At 44.0% G+C, this 16,539-nt stretch overlaps 2 long non-coding RNA genes across 2 annotated transcripts in view; both read right to left on the bottom strand.

Moving 5' to 3' along the window:
- LOC136384677 (uncharacterized) overlaps positions 1-14,535 on the bottom strand; it is a 64,171-nt gene extending 49,636 nt beyond the window's left edge. The window contains exon 1 of the long non-coding RNA XR_010747636.1: positions 14,195-14,535. This is a non-coding gene — a long non-coding RNA (uncharacterized lncRNA). The remainder of the gene's footprint in view (positions 1-14,194) is intronic.
- LOC136384679 (uncharacterized) overlaps positions 1-16,539 on the bottom strand; it is a 708,322-nt gene that overhangs the window by 639,516 nt on the left and 52,267 nt on the right. The window lies entirely within an intron of this gene.

The following is a 16,539-nucleotide window of genomic DNA, read 5'->3' as shown; positions in this document are numbered from 1 at the left end:
TTTTGTAGTCCCAGTTATTTATGCATTCATTGGTTGATTCCTGTCTGTGCCCTGACCGGGGATTGAACCTGAAACCTTAGCTTTAGTGGGATAGTGGAAATTGAGCTACCCGACCAGGGCCATTATCTTTTCATATCTAAAGTGTACTTGCAGAGTGATCAGGATGAGAACATTGAAAATTGCCAATGAATGTGGTTGCTGTAGGCATGAGAAGCGAAGGGTATTTAAGAAACCCTGGCTGTCGCAGGAAGAAAACACAAGGCAGCGAAGGTTGTTTTAGACACACCTGAGGACACTCAGAAGGCCACGTCTGTAAGAGACTGCTGAAAGGGGACAGAGGACGGTGACACGGGTCAACCTTTTGTTTCTTGTCAGCCAAGCATATGAGGTTGACTTGGCCTTCAGAACACAGGAATGGTCATCCTTACTTCATCCTTCTGAGCAGAAGAAGTTTCCCGTATTTTTATGCATATTCAGTCACTAAGAACCCAATATGAGATAGCTACAGTCTTTGCCACCCAGAGGTGTCGAGTTCAAAGCAAATAACAATATGAGAGGCTAGAGGCGACTAGATCATCTATCAAAGAAGACCCAGCCTGGTGTGATAGCAGATGAAAAGGCTTTGCTGAGATAGTTTCAGCTGGTGGACGTAAGTGCCCAGCTGTGTTTTCCATCACCATGAACTTTCTTCTCTTGTTTGTTTTAATACATAAAAGCAATGTATTCTCGTTACAGAGAAATATTAGAATCACAAAGAGCAAAAGTAAGGATACCTCCAAAAATGAATTTTGCCTTTCCCTGGTATATATTCTCACACACAAATAAAATCCTTTTTTTGTTGTTTTCATTAAGTGAGAGGTGGGAAGGCAGACAGACTTCCTCATGTGCCCTGACCTGGATCCACCCAACAAGCCCACTAGGAGGTGATCCTTTGCCCATCTGGGGCATTGCTCTGTTACTTAGCAACCGAGCTCTTCTTAGCACCTGAGGCGGAGGCAATGGAGCCATTTTCAGTGCCCAGGGCCAACTTGCACCAATTGAGCCATGGCTGTGGGAGGAGAAGAGAAAGAGAGAGAGAAAAGCAAAAGGGGGAGGGGTGTAGAAGCAGATGGTTGCTTCTCCCATGTGCCCTGACTGGGAATCAAACCTGGGACATCCATATGCTGGGCTGATGCTCTACCACTGAGCCAACTGGCCAGGGCCTACATATTCATTTGTAACCAGCTTTCCCATCATAAGAATCAGCCAGGATCTTGTTTTCACCAGACGTATTTATTTAATATCATTTTTCTGGCTTCAAATGAGTCCATTGTCTGGATTTACCAATGTGTATTTCAACAATTCACGTTTGTTACAATTTTGGATTGTTTCTCACTCTTCTCTATTGTGAGAGATTGTTTTAAAATATGTCTAATAAGACATCTTGATTGGTATAATCATCAGAAAAGGTGTATGTGCTTGAATTAGAAACTATTGTTTGTCAAGAAAGACATTACATGGAGAACACAGTTCCTATGTTATCTTTAACATTTTTATTTAATTTTTTATTTATTTTTTAATAGCTTGGAGATTGTAGGAGTGAAGTAAGGTACATATTTGGGGGGGAAAAGTGAGAGCATTTAACTACAGGCAAACACATTACTTATTTGTGCTTGTTTATTTAATTTGTAAGATATATAGGTTGAAGGAAGGAGTCATAAATAAGGAACAAATGAATCTGTGAAAAATATCTAGCATGTTCCAAACCCTGGGCTAGGTACTCGACATCCAGTGTCACTTAATGGTTTGATCAGGTCAGGGTTAATATATAGAGCCCACGGGTCCCCATTCACATCAGCAGAACACCTTCTAGAAACATTCTTTTTTTTTTTTTTTTTTTGTATTTTTCCGAAGCTGGAAACGGGGAGAGACAGCCAGACAGATTCCCGCATGCGCCCGACCGGGACCCACCCGGCATGCCCACCAGGGGGCGATGCTCTGCCCACCAGGGGGCGATGCTCTGCCCCTCCGGGGCGTTGCTCTGTTGCAACCAGAGTCACTCTAGCGCCTGGGGCAGAGGCCGAGGAGCCATCCCCAGCGCCCGGGCCATCTTTGCTCCAATGGAGCCTCTGCTGCGGGAGGGGAAGAGAGAGAGAGGAAGGAGAGGGGGAAGGGTGGAGAAGCAGATGGGTGCTTCTCCTGTGTGCCCTGGCCGGGAATTGAACCCAGGACTTCTGCACGCCAGGCCGACGCTCTACCACTGAGCCAACCGGCCAGGGCCCTAGAAACATTCTTTAAGAAACAGAAACCAACCATTTTTTAGAAAAGTTACGTAGGGGAGGGGCTTAGCCATAGAACGCTACTCTTGAAATTGGCCACCCACAAACCAAGTCAAATACTTTTATTGACAGATGTCATTCAAGAAGCAGGAGAGACGGCAATTTTAACTGACACGCGAGTCCAGAACCCTGACATGGCTTTCTAAGAAGCCCATTGGAATGGTTTTGCTGGTTGTACCACAGAGGCACTAACTACTGCCGCCCCAAAGACATGTCTGCTCACCCTGTTTTTCCCAGGCTGTCCTGAGAGGGCCGGTGTGCTGGCTGCGCCTCCCCTGAGTGGAGAGTCTCAGATGCTCATTTTCCAACCCAGCACACAGCTGCGGCCTCCTGGGGACCCTGGGGAGCTGGGCGGAGCCCAACAGGATGGAGACCTTTGGACATATTTTTGTCACAAAGCAGTTTTGTCATCCATCCTTTTGAGAATGGCTTTTGCTTTATTTGTCTTTAATATGTCCTGGAAGCTGCATTAAAAAAAAAAAAAAAACATTTCGGCCCTGGCTGGTCAGCCTGGCGTGCAGAAGTCCCGGGTTCGATTCCCGGCCAGGGCACATAGGAGAAGCACCCATTTGCTTCTCCACCCCTCCCCCTCTCCTTCCTCTCTGTCTCTCTCTTCCCCTCCCGCAGCCAAGGCTCCATTGGAGCAAAGATGGCCTGGGTGCTGGGGATGGCTCCTTGGCCTCTGCCCCAGGCACTAGAGTGGCTCTGGTCGCGGCAGAGCAACGCCCCGGAGGGGCAGAGCATCGCCCCCTGGTGGGCGGAGCGTCGCCCCCTGTGGGCGTGCCCGGTGGCTCCCGGTCAGAGTCTGTCTGACTGTCTCTCCCCGTTTCCAGCTTCAGAAAAATACAAACAAACAAAAAAACATTTTAAAAATGTATTGATATTTTGAGAAAGAGAGAAGAAGAGAAGGTGGGGAGCGAGGGAGCGAGTGAGAAACATTGATTTGTTGTTCCACTTCTTTAGGCATTCACTGGTTGATTCTTGCATGTGCCCTGACCGGGGGCTCAAATCTGCAAACTTGGTGTATTGGAACAATGTTCTAACCAACTGAGCTACCCAGCCAGGGTAGTGGGCTGCTTGTAGGTTCCTCCTTCTGTTACCTTGAGATAGAAGAGTCTGAGCTATAGTTACCCACCCTTGCAGACCCGGTGCCTTCCTACGGGATAGGAATCCATTCTCATGGCCCAGAAACGCAGCCAAGCAAGGCTCTGGCTGAAAGATCCGCTAAGAAAACTTCAACAAAGCCAACCACGGATACCTCCGATGCAGAATTTGTAATGTAACAACCCGGAGCAGTAACTATCAGGTCAGTGACTGGAAGTCTATCCTATAAACAAGGATTATAAGATTTAAACAGGGCTTTGCCTCATAACAATGATGTCAGCAGCCACTGGTGATGGCGGAGAGCCTCCCCAGGTTGCTGCTCCCTCACTTAAAGTGACAGCGTCCAGCGTTGCGCTGCATCTATTATAGAGACACATGGATTTCCTCTCTGCAGAAGAAACACATCTTTCTTTTCTCCCACGGAAAAGATAGATCTGACAGATTTTAATCGAATGTCGTTGTTCAGAATTACAGGAAACGACATGCAAAAAAAAAATACACCAGTTAGTAAGGAAAGAGTTGTGTGGCCAAGTTTATTTGGAGAAAACACTTCAATAAAAACATACACACAGCCAGACCAGGCGGTAGCATAGTGGATAGAGTGTCGGACTGGGACCCAGGTTCGAAACCCCGAGTTTGCCAGCTTGAGCACGGGCTCATCTGGTTTGAGCAAGGTTCACCAGCGTGAAACCAAGGTCGCTGGCTCGAGCAAGGGGTCACTCGGTCTGCTGTTACCCCCCGGTCAAGGCACATATGAGAAAGCAATCAATGAACAACTAAGGTGCCACAACAAAGAATTGATGTTTCTCATCTCTCTCCTTCCTGTCTGTCCCTATCTGTTTCTCTCTCTGTCTCTCTCTGTCTCTGTCACACACACACACACACACACAAAAAGATACACACTCACACAGCTGTCAGGTCTGTGAATTGGTTAATATTTTTCAAGCTAGTGTGTTATGGATAGTGATATCAGGAATTATTGGTCTCCATTAAAATTTCCGCTAAAACTATTCTGTGCAGTTTCTCTGTTTAACTCTAAGATGCTGGAATATCGGGACTTGGTCTTTATTTTATTTATTTATTTATTTATTTTAATTAAAAAATATTTTAGCAACTTGATTTTCTTTATATTGATTTTTTTCTTTGAAAGAGAAACATTAATTTGTTGTCTTTCCCATCCACACATGCACTGGTCAATTCCTGTATGCGCCCTGACTAGGGATTGAACCCACAACCTTGGTGTACAGGACAATGTTCTAACCAACTGAGCCACCTGGCCAGGGCTGGGACTTGGTCTTCAAAATGAAGTGTTTCCCAAAATGAATCCTGGCTTTTAGGAAAAGCAGCATTTGAGATATATAGAAAAATGAGGAATCTTTGTGTTTCTTATCAAACAGGCTCTCACAATTATACTTTTGCTCAGCAGTTGGCTATGTCTGAGGCAATTACATTATTCTATAAATTTATATATTGAGGAGCTCTTATTTTTTTTCAGCGTGTCTATAGAGAGTCACATTGTTTATATATGTGGGGTTTTTGTTTCATAAATTTACACAGACATTTAAACAGATCTTTCTTACAATTTTTTGATATTATAAAAGTGGTGCAGGCCCAGTAGCTGAGTTGGATAGAGCATTGTTCTGATGCTCCAAGGTTATGGGTTTGATCCCCGGTCAGGGTACATAAAGGAATGGACCAATGAATGCACGGATGGGTGGAACAACAAATTAACATCTCTCTCTCAAATCAATAAACAAAAATTTAAGAAAAAAATCTTTGGAAAAGAGACTTACATCTTCATTGACTAGTTCAGGCTTTCTCACTATAGGCTGAGCTAATTTGTAATGATACTTTTCTAAATATTTGAGTCTTTGCAAGTTTTGTCTTTTTTTCTCAGTATGTCTCGTGTTCACACCTCGTGGCAATTTCCTGCCCAGATATTTTGGCATAATATATTTTATTTCAGCTAATTATCAGTGGCAAAAAAAAAAGAAAAAAAAAAGAACTCCCATCATGAGTAGAAGCGTGGAGATAAAGTTTTAATTGACCATCAATCCAGTCCTGCCTTAAATGGTGCATCTTTTGAACAAAGTTTTTATCATTCTATCCTCATAATTTCAACGTTATATTAGGATGCAGAATGCCAGAAGAATTGTATATATTTGGAAAGAAAAGTATTGTAAGAAAGCTATTTTAACAATCCTAGTAATACATAGTGAGTCCTAGAGAATTGATTGTGTTTCAATGGGCAAAAATAGAGAATTAATTCACTTTTAAAATGTGAGCTCAAAAAATTTCCCTCTTGTGTGCTTCCATTGGCATTTCTAAATTCCTAAATGTTACGAAACTTTGTTATTTATATGAGAACATGCCGTATAAGAGGATTGCCCTGCAATGCCTTATTGGGTTAACTTTGACAAAGGCCGGGTTTAAGAATGATCTCACAGCAGTGATATGTGTCCTCGATGTGTCATTAAGATATGTTGTTGTTTTTTCTTCTGAAAAGCATAAGGTGATATGAAAAAGAGGGGAGTGGCCAAGGCAGAAGTTACCTCGCAAGAATAATATCAGATATTGTCGGTATGTACCATATTTCCCTGTGTATAAGACGCACCCTTTTTCAAAAAATTTGGGGTCTAAAAATGGCGTGCGTCTTACACAGTGGTTGTAGATCTTCTTACTTGCATTTCCCGCTTTTTTTTTGCGCTTGTTTTTGTGCTCATTGTTGAAGACAGTGATTCGTCATCAGACACAGGTGAGGACAAGCTCAGGGATGGGAGTTTTGATTGTGATGAGGAGTGGTATGAATTTTATGATGAATAAAACCTGAGTTCAATAACGTTATGTAATACATTATTTTTCAAATTTCAGGCCCCCAAATTAAGGTGCGTCTTATACATGGGAGCGTCTTGTACATGGAGAAATACGGTAAATTGAAAGAGGAATACACTCACTTTTTCAAGGAATAAGAAAGGGAAGCCAGAAGAAAGGGGGAAACTCATTCACTTGAAAACAATGGTGTCCCTGGTAAGTAAGCTTCAGCCAAGTGGCTAAAAGCGTGTCCTAATTTCTTGTCTGCTACTGGTGCCATTTGCAAGTTTAACTAAAAATAAAAGCAGATCAGATTCCTTTCTGAAAAAACATATTTGCGGGACCCCAAACTACCAACAGTAGAAGACGTGAAGGCCAGCGGACAATAGTTCCCGGGTCCTGATTTAATACACGTGCAGAACAGACAATGGCCCCACCCGCTCTGGCCCCCCGCAGACAGTGCTAGCTACCAGCTAACCACACCTCCGGCACAGTATTTCAAAGCACTTTTCCCCAAGTTTTTTCTTATTTACAAAAGAAGCAATTCATTTTGTAGGACGTGTCAAATTGGCCAATGGCCAACCACGATCTTGACCGAAGGCTGGGAGCAAAAGGTGTTGCAAAACACAAAGAGAGAGAGGATATTTTGGAATGATGGGAACAAAAAAGGAAGATTCGTCATCTTCCATATGGCTTTTTCAAACTGGTTATAATTATGGACTGTTTCTGGGAGTTTCTATAATTTTTTTTTTTTTTATCCATTGAGAAGGCGGAAGACTGAATAAGTTTGTGAATGCATCGTGGGAGAAAGAGAGAGAATTCAGAGGGTACAATGGAATTCTGCTGATTGATGATGACACTGTTAACCTGGTGAATGGAGAACGTTCTCTCATTTGTTTTTCCCAAGAAGGGATTTCAGGGACCTCACCGAACATTAAAGTCCCAGTAATAGGATGAATCGTACGCATTAATAGCTGCACCACATCAACTGTGCATCCGATTGAGAAGGTACATTTATCAGAAATCTTCAAGCTGGTTGCTGTTTATCTACCTGGTATTCATGGAAATGCATTTCAAGAAAAAGGAGAGCCTGACCGGGCAGTGGTGCAGTGGATAGAGTGTCGAACTGGGATGCGGAGGACCCAGGTTCGAGACCCCGAGGTCGCCAGTTTGAGCACGGGCTTATCTGGTTTGAGCAAAGCTCACCAGCTTGGGCCCAAGGTCACTGGCTTGAGCAAGGGGTTACTCGGTCTGCTGTAGCCCCCTGGTCAAGGCACATATGAGAAAGCAATCAATGAATAACTAAGGTGTCGTAACGAAAAACTGATGATTGATGTTTCTAATCTCTCTTTGTTCCTGCCTGTCTTTCCCTATCTGTCCCTCTCTCTAACTCTCTCTCTGTCTCTGAAAAAAAAAAAAAAAGAAAGAAAAAGGAGAAAATGTAGGGCTTTTTTTTTTTTTGTATTTTTCTGAAGTTGGAAATGGGGAGACAGTCAGACAGACTCCGGCATGCGCCCGACTGGGATCCACCCGGCATGCCCACCAGGGGGTGATGCTCTGCCCATCTGGGGCATTGCTCTGTTGCAACCAGAGCCATTCTAGTGCCTGAGGCAGAGGCCATAGAGCCATCCTCAGCGCCAGGGCCAACTTTGCTCCATTGGAGCCTCGGCTGTGGGAGGGGAAGAGAGAGACAGAGAGGAAGGAGAGGGGGAGGGGTGGAGAAGCAGATGGGCGCCTCTCCGGGAATTGTGTACCCTGGCCGGGAATTGAACCTGGGACTCCTGCATGCCAGGCCGACGCTCTACCACCGAGCCAACCAGCCAGGGCCAATGTAGGCTTTTTAAACATGTGGTCAGATAACTTGAGATAATATGCCATTTAAATCGGTTGGCATAGCACTAATTCAGGCCCTTGGCCTCCCATGATTCAACTCTAAGAAGATTTCTAGACATTTTCGATCTAAATAGGATTCTTAGACTATTCAAAACCCATTCCACAGTTGTGTAGACTTTCTTAGAAAATGCCAGCTACATTGGAAGACATTTTAGTTGGCAAGTTATTTGCAGAGATTCACAAACAACCCCATGCCTCCGACACACATCGACCTTGTGTTTTCAAGGTGAAAAGCGAAGGTATCTCTGTCGGGGTTGGATTTCCATGTGCTTTGAGAATAATCTTTGGAACCTTCCTCAATTCTCTGCAGCTCCCTCACATTAGGAAGTCAAGGGATGGCATTTCATTGACATTGGACTCACTCTAGCTAGAGGCACAGCTTGGCCGGAGTCTAGCCGCTTGGGACCTTGAGAGAAGCTACTAACGTTTTGAAGTCTTTATTTACTCATATGGAACATGGGAACCACAATGCCGAACTCATAGAAGTTACATGCATTCACGTCACCGAGGAACTGAAAATTACTACAGAGAAGAACATCTCACATAAGAGCGAGCTGTGGATGAAACTCAAAAGAAAGAGGGAGATGGTGATTAGTGGCTTTGAGACTTTTCGCTGTCACCCCTAATCTTTCGTTTCTGCTGCTCTGATCAGCAATGCTCTCTCTCTCTCTCTATGGATGTTTGCAGATTCTTGTGACATACTCTTGCTCGTCTTGTTACAGACTACTCAGTTTAGAACCTCAGAACTCCAAGAAATGAAATGTTCTCTGGAAAGGAGTGACTTCTAACAGAGGAAGTCCCTCCCACCGTGCCTTAGTAAAACGGGTCCATCACAGTGAACTCCTCCCAGAGGCTGGAAGCGTGAGTCTTCTGTCCAAACATCCCAGCCTTCCCCGGATTAGTTACATGGCTGCCTCACTGCGCAGCTAGTAATTGCAGAGATAATCACGTTGCCAAGATGCCATTTCATCTGTGTTTGGCACACGTCAAGGTTTCATCTTCGTAACAGAGCCACCAAAGTTTCGTGGGGCCTGACTGCTGTTGGACGCAAGAGTGATTCATGCAAAGGGTGGGTGGGTGGGGGGGGGGGCTTGCCGTTTGCCTGGGGGACCCGGCTCGCAAGATGGCAGCTGTCAATCCTTAGGCACTGGACGTACAAGGGGGGGTTCCACGCACTTGGTCCCTAGCCAATGGCGCTGTCCCTCACCTCTGATGCCACACCCCCCTGCCCACCCCAGGCTACGGATCCTGGGCCTCTGTTGTAGATTGAGCTCTCCACGCCCTGTAGGTTGGGGGAATGAATGTCTGGTGAAGGGAAGGGATAGTTTTTCTGGCCTTCTGTATCCCTGACACTTCTAACATAGGCTATGGAACCTAGAGACCCCCGAGGAAGGCAGCGTGGTACAATGGAAGGTTGCAAACTCGGGAGTCAGAGAAATCTAAGCATGGAATCCTGACTCTACCACTTAACCAGCCACATGGAATGAGGCTTCCTTCCATCTTGTAAAGCCAGGAGGCACGGCCAGGGCCACTATCACAGCTGCCTGGCCCATGCAGGTTCGCATTGGATTCGGACAGTCGGTAAAGAAACAATGGAGCCAAAAACTGACAGGCCATTTTCTTTAATTCTAGCTTGCACCCGGCAGGCAAGTAAAAACACACACTGGGCTCTAAAACCCACTCACATTCAGTGCTCACAAAGCCACTGACTTATCCGAGTTTCCTAGAATCAAAGGTTTCTAGCTCACCAGCCTTATTCTCCTCAGTTCCCCATCTCCTTCCTTATCCCAGATATAAACTCAACACAAACTCAGCACTCCGCCATCTTGGCTGCTTCTCCTGGCCACATGGCCTCTTTCTGCTCTCTGCTCTGCTCCCTCTGCTCTCTCATGCTAATCATCCCAGGAACCAAGAGCGCAAACTCTCATTCTGCCCCCATTTTATATTGTAGCTTCACAATCTCTAATCCAATATACAAAACAGGGAAGTCTCTAATACAAAGTCACTTCTCTGAGGCATGATTGGATTGTACCACCCCACATCAAAAAGGGTGGGAAAGGCTTAATCCCAAAACCAAGCCCCAGGCTACAAGGATTCTCAACACACATTAATATCACCTGGGCGATGGCCTCACGTGGGCAGCGCTATTTTTAACAAAGTGAGCATAATATATTTTATCTGCCCAACACATCTCTTTAAGCCTCAGTTTCTCTCATGACCTGGACAGTGTCACCTAGGTAGTCTAGCCAGGAGTTGGAGCCAGGTGGAGATTAATCCTAAAGTCTCATGACCTGGTTGTCCTGAGCCGAGGGAGCTCTCTTACAGGTCCCTGAGTGGCTGGATGAGGCTGTCCCTCACGCTGTCATTTGTGTTAGGAGGTCATCACTGGTCACATAGAGAGAATAAGACATTAAGAGGGTCACCATGCAATGGCATACAGAAATAGAAGTAGTGTAGATAAATATTAAAGATGTCTGGGTGGAGAAAAAGAAGAATGAAACAGAACAGTTTGTAGACATCACTTGTATAAATCAAAGACACAGACACACAGAACAAGAATATACTCCTTGTCTTATGAGGATATTATACAAGTTCAATGAAACCACCAAACCTAATTGTGCTGTTGCTTAGGGGTTGGGACAGAAAACGGGAGGAGGTAAATTAGATAAAAGGTAATAGAGCGAAGGGTCTGGTTACAAAGTTACGAGTAGAGGAGGTATGACTTAATCAACTTCCTGCCCCCTGATCCAAAAAGATTTAAGGAACCCTGGCCTGGTAACTCAGTTGGTCAGAGCAACTTCCGATATGCAAAGGTTGCCAGTTCGATCCCTGCTCAGGCACATGCAGGCATCAACTAATGAATGCATGAGTAAGTGGAACCACAAATCAGTGTTTCTGTGTCTCTCTTCTTCCATTCTTCTCTCTATAAAATCAGTTTTAAAACAAAAGATTTAAAAGAAAAAAGGAAAAGTTAAGGACAAAGTCATGGCCTCATTAAAAAGAAGTCATGGGAAGGGATTTAGGATCAGGGCAGGAGAAAAGGTCTCTCGGTTGGTTCTCTCCCCCCCCCCCCCCACCCCCCCCCCCCCCCCCCGTTTCCCTCAGAAGTCAAGAATCCTTAGGAAAAATGTGACACCAGTGAGCCTCTGGACACACCTAGTTGCTGTTATCTGAACTCTTTATCTCCACACACTGCAGCTGCCTCAGGCACTTCCCTCATTTTTCCCAACTCTCATTTTTTGGAGACTTACTCACTGGAGAGCAGTTGAGAAGGTGTGGTGCCCGTTCTTGTCAAACGAGTTGAGAATTTCCGGGATCCCCAACCCTTTGGCCCCCTGCACATCAGCACAGCTGATCTTCCCATCAATGAGATCTTTGTGTGCGACAGGTCAGAGGGGTGTTACTGTGTGAGAAAAGGCCACAGGGAAACTCCCATCATTTTCCTAGAGTCTGAGAAAAAAAAAATATATATATATATATATAAACGGGGCTGGCTTTGTAGTTCCCTTTTGTGGACTGGTGAATGGAAAAATGACTGGATTTATTGGGTTGGTATAACAGTCACTGTTGTATGGGAACTGTGATTGTCACCAAGTATATTGACGAAGGAAAAGAAACCATTGCCCTCCCCAATGGGGTCATTCATGTAAGCCTTGCCTGCTTCAAAGCTGTGTCTGTTCCCCCAATAAATCAATACAATAAATAATCTAAAAAGGAGGATGGAGTGATCTGTAATCTGCTCCCTTTCTTGGAAGCTCAATTTTTGAGATAACATGAAGATAAAATTATCAAGGCACCTCTGGGCTCAGAAAGGCTACTCTTGGGTGGCACATTGATTGATTGCCATATCCGTCTCCAAATCCTCCTCTCCCTCTGCTCTCTTTCTCTGCCTCCCGCTTCTTGGTTGGCCAATCAGGTGTCTTATCCCTCTGAAGGCAGTGATTAGTTCCAAGGATGGGTGCATGATCCAGGCTGAGCCAGTCCAAGGCTTCTCTGGGACTTTGGTTGGTGATATAAAGAAAGAAATGCTCTCCTTTCTAGGATAGCCGTGGATAATCCAATAGCTGTCAGTGACGACAGCCTGACTGAGAAGGATGCTAGTGACAGAAAACACAGAGCAGAGCAGAGGAAAAGCAACAGTGAGGTTAAGGAGATGCCAACACATGAGTGCTTGCATGCAGCCATGATGGAAGCTAGAACTTTCTGGACCCTTCACTTATGTTAACTAATCAATTACTCTCTCTTAAAATTTTTTTTTTCTCTACTGAGAGAGCGAGAGAGAGAGGGAAGAGAGAGAGGGGAAGAGAGAGGGAAAGGGGGGACAGAGAGATAGAGGAAAGGAGAGAGAAAGGGGGGAGAGAGATAGAAGAATGAATCAACTCGTTGTTCCATTTAGTTGTATGCTCACTGGTTGCTTCTCAAAGGTGCCTCAACTGGGAAATCAAACCTGCAACCTCCGTGCCCTGGGATGATGCCTTATAGCCACTGAGCCACCCTGTCAGGTTCTGATCAATTCCTCTTTTGATTTTAGATAGTTTGAGTTGACTTTTTTGTCATTTGTGTTAGAAGATGGTTTGAATCTAGAGTGATGGCTGGGTCTCAAAGGGTAAATAGACCCAGAAGTTTTACAAGGAGCTGCTTTTGTGGTTTTTCTGCCTAGGACTGTATTGGACTCTTAAGAAATTTACTATTAATAGATGATGCTCGTGGATACAGAGACCATCCCAGAAAGTGCATAAGAACTTCAAGAGACGTCCGCGTGATGTCTGTATAGAGAACTTGCAAAAGGTTGTTTCTTTTCCGCTTTCATATTTACTTTGTGTTAAGGTTATAAGGCTCTCGCTGGCAATGTTGCTGATGTTATTTTTGTCAACTCTGACTCCGTTCAAAAGCAGCAGAATGGAAATTCTGAGCTGCAGCAACAATAAATATATTTTATGTCCCCTGGAACATTCAAGCTGCAGTATGTCAGAGAGTCGGGGAAGGTTGCTTTTGCCTTGAACTCTGAAGCAACATGAAGAAACAGCCAAACTTTATTTGTTTGTAAGTTTCAGAGATTTTTGTCTTTGCACTTAGTCAAAGCTAGATCAAATTTTTGATAGATCTACAAAGTCAAATGTAGATCTAATCCATGTTAAGTACTTTTGGCAAAATATCAAATATGCCTGTTTTGGGGATGAGGGAACAGAACAAGTTCTCATCAGCTCTGTGTGACAGTCGGTGACTTCCGTCAGTCAGACTGTGACCTTGTGGGCTTATGGATCCTATAAAAGAAGTCAGGGGCAGATATGGCCGGGTAGCTCAGTTGATTAGAACATTGTCCTGATACACCAAGGTTGCGGGTTTGATCCCCAGTCGGGACATGTATAAGGATCAACCAATGAGTGCATAAACAAGTGGAACAACTAATCAATGTGTTCCTTTCTCTTTAAAAAAAGGAAAAAAAATCAATAAAAAAAATTTAAAGAAAAAGAGGCAGATATGTAATCTGGGACATCTTTCTGGTCCATTTTAGTTTGGTCTGACTCTGAATTAATTTCTATAGAATTTCACAAAAAGGAGCCCATTTCTATATTTTTTATTCCCTCTCTTCTGAAAGGGAAATTTTCATATCCTTGTTTGAGTGACATGGTCTGACGGTATTCAAAATCAAAGAAAGATGATTGTATTTGTGTTTCAGCATGTTCGGTATTGGGTTCCTTTACAGAGAGATATGGCGTCAGGACAATTGCGTATGTGTGTATAAGTTTTGTTTGAACTCACCACGCTGAGATGCGTGTATAGACTCTAAGTGTCTCGAAGGGCAGAGCGGGGGTTGTATTGTTCATTTTGTTAACCCTGCAACACCTGGTGGGAGATTCACAAAAAAAATAAAATGCCAGTGTACAATTGTGTGGACTCTCCATTCCTGAAGATGTCTGACTGTGAGCGTGGTGGTTCTTGAAACCATCTGGTGAGCTGAGCTGGGCAAGGGCTTACAGTGGTTAACTTCACAGACGATGAGTGTGAGCCTCAGAGAAGAGGGAGGGGTCTGAGATGCCCCCCCCCCCCCTGTGTCTCTCATTCACCCATTTGTTGCGATCCACAGCTGGACTCCTTATGTCGAGTAGGAGGAGTGTCACCACGCAGGGAGTCAGGAGGAAGGGGGCTGCCGGCGAATGGCGTGTTTGAGCTCACGTGTCGGGGTTAGTGACAGTTGATAAAAGCCATCCTATAGAGAGCCACAGGACTCGTCCATCATCACGGGCACCTTATCTCCCCGACTGGAGGGAGTATCAAACTACATTCACAACAGCCCTGAGCAAACCCTCTGCATGACGGGCAATGAGGTTTCCACATGGATGGCGGGGGAACTGCCTCTCCGGCTTGCAAAGTGATCCCTGGGGCGCCTACCAGGTTTTCCCTTAAAGCTGCAAGTTCGGCTGGAACGGCTTTTCCTAACTTGTACCCGGTGGCTTTGGTGGGAGGCAGAGTTATCGCTTTAGACGGACAGGAAATCACATTGCAAGTGGGTCAGCCATGACTCATCGGGCACATGCCACGTTGTTATCTTCCGGGTACAAATATTTACAAAACAAAATGTTCTTATCTCTCAGAGTCGTAGTGAGAGGATTCACGTTTAACTAAAGTCCTGCATGTAATTTTGGGATGAGCAATGGAAGAATGTGGCTGGTCCCTTAGCATTGCATCATGTGCTGGAACACATGTTGGACCCATGGTTTACTGAGCACGTACTACACACCAGGTGATAGTGCTCGTGATGGGGCTATGGTGAAAATGAGATATACACAGCACACCTGCTTTCATGGGACATATAAACCAGTGGGGACAGCCTGGCCTGTGGTGGCGCAGCGGGTAAAGCATTGATCTAGAATGCCGAGGTCGCTAGTTCGAAACCCTGGACTTGCCCAGTCAAGGCACATAGGAGAGATGATGCTTCCTGCTCCTCTCCCCTTCTTTCTCTCTCCTTTTTGAAATGAATAAATAAAATCTTAAAAAAAGAGAAAATCGATTAAAAAACAAACAGTGGGAACAGATGAGAAGGAAGGAGCCACAGTTGGGTCAGTCTGATGAAAGAACAGTCTTAGGAGAGGGGAAGAGCTTTTTCAGACGGTTCAGCATGCTGCAGCTTTCTGGTTATCTCAGAGTCTCCTGTCTTCACAGGCTGGCGCTGGTCCTAGTAGCTACAAATTGTTTGGGAGGTGTCATGACCTCTTGGAACCATAGTTTTGTCATCTGTGAAACACGAGACTTAAACTGTATACCCTTAAAGTTCTTTCTGGAGAAACAGTGGAAGTTTTCCCTCTTATGTCAAGAACAAAACAGCAGTACTCACTGTTACTACGCCTATTCAAATAGTTTTGGATGTCCTAGCCAAAGCAATTAGGCAAAAAAATAAATGAATGAATGAATGAATGAATGAATACATAAACATAAAATAAAAGATAACCAACTTGGAAAAAAAAAAGTAAAATTGTCTCTGTTTACAAATGATATAATCTCATATACAGAAATTCCTAAACACTCCACCAAAAACCTCTTAGAATTAATAAAGAAATTCAGCGAAGTTTCAGAATATAAAGTCAACATACAGAAATCATTTGTGGTTCTATACACTAACAACAAAATATTTAAAAAGAAAAAAAAATTAAAAATCCCATTTATAATAGCACCAAAAACAATAAAATACTTAGGAATACATTTAACCAGAGAGGTGAAAAATCTCTATCTGGAAAACTATTAAAGATGACAAATAAATGGAAAGCTATCCCATACTCATAACATTGTAAAAATGTACGTACTAACCAAAAGCTACTTATAGATTCAATGCAATACCTAGCTATGTTCCAAGGGCATTTTCACAGCTATATATAAAATAACATTCTAAAGTTCATATAGAACAGTGGTTCTCAACCTTTCTAATGCCGTGACCCCACAATACAGTTCCTCATGTTGCGGTGACCCCAAACCAAAAAATAATTTTGGTGGCTACTTCATAACTGTAATTTTGCTACAGTTATGATTCGGAATGTAAATACCTGATATGCATTATGTATTTTCCGATGGTTTTAGGTGACCCCGCTGGGGTCGCGACCCACAGGTTGAGAACCGCTGATCTAGAACCACAAAGACCCCAAATAGACAGAGCAACTTGAAGAGAAAACAACAAGGCTCAGGGCATCACACTTAATCACACACATCAAATTATACGACAAAGCTGTAGTAATTAAAACAGTATGGTGCTGGCACAAAGACAGACGGAACACAATTGAGAGCCCAGAAATAAACCCACACATATATAACTGTAGTTAATAATACTGTATTCTATACTTGAAACTTGCTAAGAATAGTCTTAAATGTTATACACACACACACACACACACACACACACACACAGCTTATGTGAAGTGAT

Source organism: Saccopteryx leptura, chromosome 13 (assembly GCF_036850995.1).
Source record: "Saccopteryx leptura isolate mSacLep1 chromosome 13, mSacLep1_pri_phased_curated, whole genome shotgun sequence".
In the NCBI taxonomy this organism is placed as follows: Eukaryota; Metazoa; Chordata; class Mammalia; order Chiroptera; family Emballonuridae; genus Saccopteryx; species Saccopteryx leptura.
Note: the sequence above shows the minus strand (reverse complement) of the source record. Positions and strands in the feature narration are given on the sequence as shown.